A 6,202-nucleotide genomic window follows, 5' to 3' on the forward strand; every position below is an offset into this window, starting at 1 on the left:
GTCAAGAGACAGAGAGGCCCACCATCAATACCCGAACTTCCACATAGGAGGTATGGGCAGCATTTCTAAAAAACAAAAATCTTTAAAAACGTAATTTCTAAAAGTAGGAGTTTACAGACAGGCACGGTGGCTCATGCCCGTAATCCCAGAACTGTGGGAAGCCGAGGCAAGAGGATCACTTGAGACCATGAGTTTGAGACCAGCCTGAGCAACATAGCAAGACCCTGTTTCCACAAAAAAACTAATTTAAAAAAAAAATTAGAAGAAAATGAAAAGAGTTTATCAAATGAAAGTAGGTCAGGGAGGCAGAATGCTAAAATTACCCCAGTGGACAGGTAAATCCTCCACGCCTGAGCCTCTCACCCTGTCTGACCCCCTCTTCTGGTGCCAGGCTCGGATGAACGCTGGGGTACTGCCGAGGGAAGGGATGGTACAAAGCCTCAGGCAGGGGCCGCAGCTGTCTCCAGGAAACCTGGATATGCTCTTGCCCGCCAGCGCCCTCCTGGCTTCCACGGCTACACAACGGTCTGGGCATCTCAGTAAGACAACACAGCAGGGAGCGGGGTTTTGCTGGGTTTTTCAGAAAGCAGCCAGAAGCCCCTGTTCTGGAAGCCAAGCACCGAGTATCTTCCCGGCTATCGCCTGGCCCTGAGAGTCTCAGGCAACTCCCGCATCCTGCCGACATGCAAGCTCCAGGGCCAGATGATACTCGCCAGCTCCCGCCTGGGCGGCACTGCCCAGCGCCCACTGCCACGTGGTCAGCCTGGCTGTCCTCACCACCCCCAGACACAGCCCGCATGGCCTGCAGGAAAACCTCCGAAAGCTGCACACAGAACCAGGCAGACATCAGACTGGACAGAGGCCCTGATGTCCGAACTGAGCAGGCTTAGGCTGTGGAAGCCGCCCCCCCTCAGATGGGCAGTGGCTCAGGGAAGAAGCCCCTCTGTCAGCCGGATCCCTCCACAGGGCTCCAGACTGGAGTCAAGGTCCAGGATCTGCTCCTAGGCCTGGAGGCGGGGACGGGGAGGTAGGCATGAAATGTCGGGTCTTGGTCCCCTCCACGCTATTTGGAGACCATTAGTGGCCTTCTCAGCAGGCAGAGTGAGGAGACAGACAGGCTATCTGCGGATGAGGAGACGCTCAGGAGATGCTAAGAGCCCTGGGCTGGCATGCCCTTGGTGTCCAGTGACCTAGAACAAACAGTTCCTTGAAAACAGACGCTTTTCATTGCCCAGGGTGAGCCGGGCATCCTGAGCACGTAAGTGGAACAAACAAGCACAAAGCACCCAGGGGCTTTCTTGTGTCCCCAGGAGCACACAGAGAGATGGTGGCCTCCCTGAAAGCCAGTGAGGCACACCCCACTGTGCCCAGGGTCATTCTGGCAGCTGTAGCTGCCACACCAGAAAAGTAGCAGCAACTCCTTGGAAACAATACCCATCCACTGACTCCTCCCCCAGGCCAAGGGGCCCTCCTGGTCCTACCCGGTGTCCCCACCGCACCGCTGCTCCTAAGGACACCCAGATATGCAGAGACCGATGCACACACATACTTTCAGCTGTGCACATGTGCAGAATATCTCTGTCAGAACCACGCCAAGGAAGCAGAGGCTGATTGATTTATCCAATAGGGGATTATGTCTACACATTAATCATAGGAACAAATAGCCTCTGGCAGTAGACATTTAGGGAGGGAAAAACAACAACAATAAAGACAGCAGAGTAAACACCATAGGGCAGAAGTTCAGACTGGATTTCAAACCCAAATAAACCACCCGTCCCTTCTTGGCAAAGCAGAGCCATTGTGCCTATGCGCTGGTTTCTCGTACAGTGAGATTCAGAGAGAGGGCGCCAGAGGTGTTTGCAGCTGTCCCTCCCTTCGGACACCCACCACTGTCTTGGACAGATGAGGTAATCACAAATCCTCACTAAATCTTTGAGTCTTACTTTCCAACCCCAGCCCCTTTTAAAACCTCATAGCACACCTCATGTTTCCAATTCTGTGACCCTCAGTTTCTTCTTCTCTTCTCAATGGGCCTTTTTAGCACCAAAAAGGAGACACCCCCACCTGCCTCATCACCCTCCCTGGCAAGGCACAGTGATTAGAAAAGATAAGTATTGGCTGGGCACGGTCTCCCACCACTTTGGACAGCAGAGGAGGGCAGACCACCTGAGGTCAGGAGTTCGAAACCAGCCTGGCCAACATGGCAAAACTCCATCTCTACTAAAAATACAAAAATTAGCCAGGCTTAGTTGCAGGCACCTGTAATCCCGTCTGCTGAGGCAGGAGAATCACTTGCATTCAGGAGGCAGACGCTGCAGTGAGCTGAGATTGTACCACTGTACTCCAGCGTGGGCAACAGAGCAAAACTCTGTCTCAAAAAAAACAACAAAAAAATTAGAGTTTAACACAAGATTTTCCAAAGAGTAACGGTGTGTCTCATTTCATTTTATGTAAATGTTTAATATTTTAACTTCTTTTTCACACACACAAACTTTTGAAAGTTGTGAAACTTAAATGTATTTAGATGTGGACTTTATATGCCAATTGAAACATGCCTGGGAGAACACAGATGTCACTGCGTTACAGGGGAAGGAAGCAACTGTGTAAAGACCCTGGTAACAGACTAAACACCCGAACTGAGTCTGGGGGACTCATGTGCAAAGTATTGTCGTGGTTATGACCATGGCCACTTGGGCAAATCCTCCCAGAAAGTTACCAAGTCCCAAGCACAGAGCTTCGATTCTGCAAGGTTGTTACATTCACGACACGCTCGCTCGCTGGGCACATGTACCAGGTGTATGCACTGGGTACCCGTGAGACAGAGGCTACTTGGGGGAGACAGGGTCAGCGTGGCTGAGTAGTGCCTTTGGGCCAATGTCTACAAGCCCGCAGTACCATTAGTGTACAACGCAGACTGCCTACTGGGGCCCGTTCCCTGCAGTTAAACGTACACAGGAAGTCAAAAGAAAACTGAAGGCTGGCTGGTGAACACTCAGCTGTGGGATACAGTGACACAAGGAGCCAGTTATGGAAGGCAGCAGCCAGAGGGATGGTGAATCCCTCACCTGGACAGTGAGAGGCTGGCACCCCTGGGTTCCTATTCCTGCTCTCCCAGCTAGATTAAGTTACTAACCTCTCCAACGGTGTGCAGTGCGCAGACAGACAGGCAGCGGCCCACACGGCCTGTATCCCCCACTGACTCAAACCCTAACACAGAATGCATCCCCAGAAAACAAACTGTAGGGGTTACCCAGGGATGAGGCAGGATTTCTCTAGGACATCACCCACCCCGCTTCCTTAAGGTAGAACACCGTCAGCCGGTGTAACTCCCTACCGAGATGAAGTCTTTCTATCGGTATTTGAGTACCACATCCACCTTTCTTCAGACTCAATTTCCTGCGGTGGCTATCTAAATCCTGAGCAAAGACAAGCTAGCAGTTTGTCTCATTTCACTGTATTTAAGAAGAAAAAAAAAAAAAAAAAGGCCAGGTACAGTGGCTCACGCCTGTAATCCCAGCACTTTGGGAGGCCAAGGGGGCATCGCTTGAGGCCAGGAATTCGAGACCAGCTTGGGCAACATGGCGAGACCCCACCGGTACAAAAATATTTTTAAAACTTAGCTGGACACAGTAGCACATGCCCATAGTCCCAGCGACTCAGGAGGCTGAGGCAGAAGGATTGCTTGAGCCCAGAAGTTCGAGGCTACAATGAGACATGATTGCACCATGGCACTCCAGCCTGGGTGACAGAGTGAGACCCTGTCTCAAAAAAGAAAGTTTGGTGCTTTAAAAGGCTGTCTTTTACCTGTTGTTTACAACCCTGCACTGGCCTCATCAATACCCCCTTAGCTCCACTGATCATGGCAACTTCTGATTTAATGCCAAGGCCCAAGCACCGTCTGAGGACTCAGCCCAGTACCCAGGACTCCTCAGAACACAGAGGCTCTTGAATTTTAGTGATGAAGAACAGAAAGGAAAGTCAGACCTTGCCAGCCAAAAAGGTACTTCCTGCCCATTATGCTGACTCACAAATTCAGTAAGTCGGCAGGAGTTACAGGATGCATGCGAAGGAAGCTACAGGTTTTGTAAGAAACATTTACCACCACATTGATGTAGCAACAGGGCATCCCGTTAATGTGCCTCCGAGGCAAGAATATAATGCAGCTTATTGATGTAGTAGTTTTTGTTTTGTTGTTTTACTGTTCTTTGTCTATAAAAAGCAGTGTCCTAGACACCCTCCTTCAGCAATAAACCTCAGGGAGGCTGGGAATGGTGGCACATGCCTGTAACCTCAGCACTTTGGGAGGCCAAGGTGGGAGGATCACTTGAGGCCAGGAGTTCGAGACCAGCCTGAGCAACATAGCAAGACTCCATCTCTACAAAAAAAATTGTTTAAATTAGCCAGGTGTGGTAGTGCACACTTGAAGTTCAGCTACTGGAGAGGTTGAGGCGGGAGTATCACTTGAGCCCAGGAGTTGGTGGTTACAGTGAGCTATGATCGTACCACTGCCCTCCAGCCTGGGTGACAGTGTGAGAATCTGCCTCAAAAATGAATAAATAAATAAATAATAAACCTCAGGGGACTCTGCTGCAGACCCCCAATGAGAAGGCCCCTTATAAAGATGGCAACAGGTTTAGGAGAAAGAAAACCCACCCAGCTGGACCTGGTGGCTCACGCCTATAATCCCAGCACTTTGGGAGGCTGAGGTGGGCGGATCACTTGAGGTCAGGAGACCAGCCAGGCCAACCTGGTGAAACCCCGTCTTTGCTAAAAATACGAAAATTAGCTGGGCATGGTGACGCACGCCTGCAACCCCAGCTTCTTGGGGGACTGAGGCACAAGAACTGCTTAAAACCTGGAGGCAGAGGTTGCAGTGAGATCACACGACTGCACTCCAGCCTCAGTGACAGAGTGAAAAACCATCTCAAAAAAAAAGAAAGAAAGAAAAACCCACCCAATGTCCCAAATGCCATTAGAGAATTAGGGGAGGGTGTCAGGAAAGATACCAAATAGAAATACCTTCTTCCCTCCATTCCAGTAAGAGATAAATGTGACTACATAAACAGATACCACCACCTGAAATAAGGATGTGTGATACCCAGGTTGCAGATCTTGTTACAAGAAGGAATGTGTCTGAGATTAGACCCCAGAGCCACACAGGAGAATGCCAGCAGTGGGCGGGACAAGAGAATTAATCCCTCGGCTTTAGCCAACCTCCCACCCTCCAGCTCTGAATGATTCTGACAGGGATTCTTAGGCAAATCTCTCACTGCGTGCGAGACGTGCAGGCTGATGGGGTCTAACGGATCAGGATCCAAGCCTGGAGGGAGAACGCCTTGGTGCATGCTGATGTTTCTCAAGATCACAACTGAGCTGATGCCTACCCATCTCAGAGCCCTGGAAGACATGAGACGCTCCTCCCAGACCCATGGGCATATGCATACAATCACATGTATTTACATACATGGGACTAGCCTCCGTTACAGTTTACAAAGTGCTATAGATATAATACTTGTTTTATGCAAAAGTTGTTTCTGCATTTGGCCTTGGCCAAACCTCCTTCAGGATTTAAGAGCTGCATTCCACTCCACTAGGTTTTACACAAAGACAAGAGAACCATGGGCCATGCCAGTTCAAGCACATCTGACAGGGCTGGGCAACACACCTGCAGCCCCCAGTCCCGGGCTACCTCACCAAGAGGGGGAACAAGATCTCTCCTGAGGGCTACCCCAGAATCCTGAAGTCCAGCAGGGTGGATCTGCTGACGTCCCCACCCAGGGCACACCACGGGGGTGGGTGTGGGGAGAGGGGCAAGTCTGGATGAGGCCGGTGATTCAGACCGGGCAGGGCTCCAGAAGAGCTGTCAAGTCCCGCGGAGGACGTCCTAAGAAACGTGGTACCCGGGCCACCCTGCCAGCCGCCTGTGCTCACCAGCCTTCGGATAACCTGAAGCCACCTGGAGAGTTTGCACCTGGATCCCACGGTCACTGCTCAGGCTACGACCTGACCTGGGCAAAACAGCACCAGGCGGCTCCCTGTCCAGTCCATGGGTGCTAGGGCGCATTACCTGGAGAGGCAGCGTCGCCTCTCTGCGCTGCCCACCTGCTCTTTTCCGCGGCGGCGCTCCGCAGCTGAGGTGGAGCTCGAGGTAACCGTCTCCCAAGCGATCGCGGGGTGGCAGGGGGCGACCGGCGGGGCGGGG

General features: G+C 51.6%; 1 protein-coding gene across 1 annotated transcript in view; it reads right to left on the reverse strand.

The window, feature by feature from the left end:
- Positions 1 to 6,202, reverse strand: part of PFKFB3 (6-phosphofructo-2-kinase/fructose-2,6-biphosphatase 3) — a 102,596-nt gene that overhangs the window by 20,971 nt on the left and 75,423 nt on the right. The window lies entirely within an intron of this gene.

Source organism: Mandrillus leucophaeus, unplaced genomic scaffold (genome assembly GCF_000951045.1).
Source record: "Mandrillus leucophaeus isolate KB7577 unplaced genomic scaffold, Mleu.le_1.0 Scaffold15, whole genome shotgun sequence".
Lineage (NCBI taxonomy): Eukaryota > Metazoa > Chordata > Mammalia > Primates > Cercopithecidae > Mandrillus > Mandrillus leucophaeus.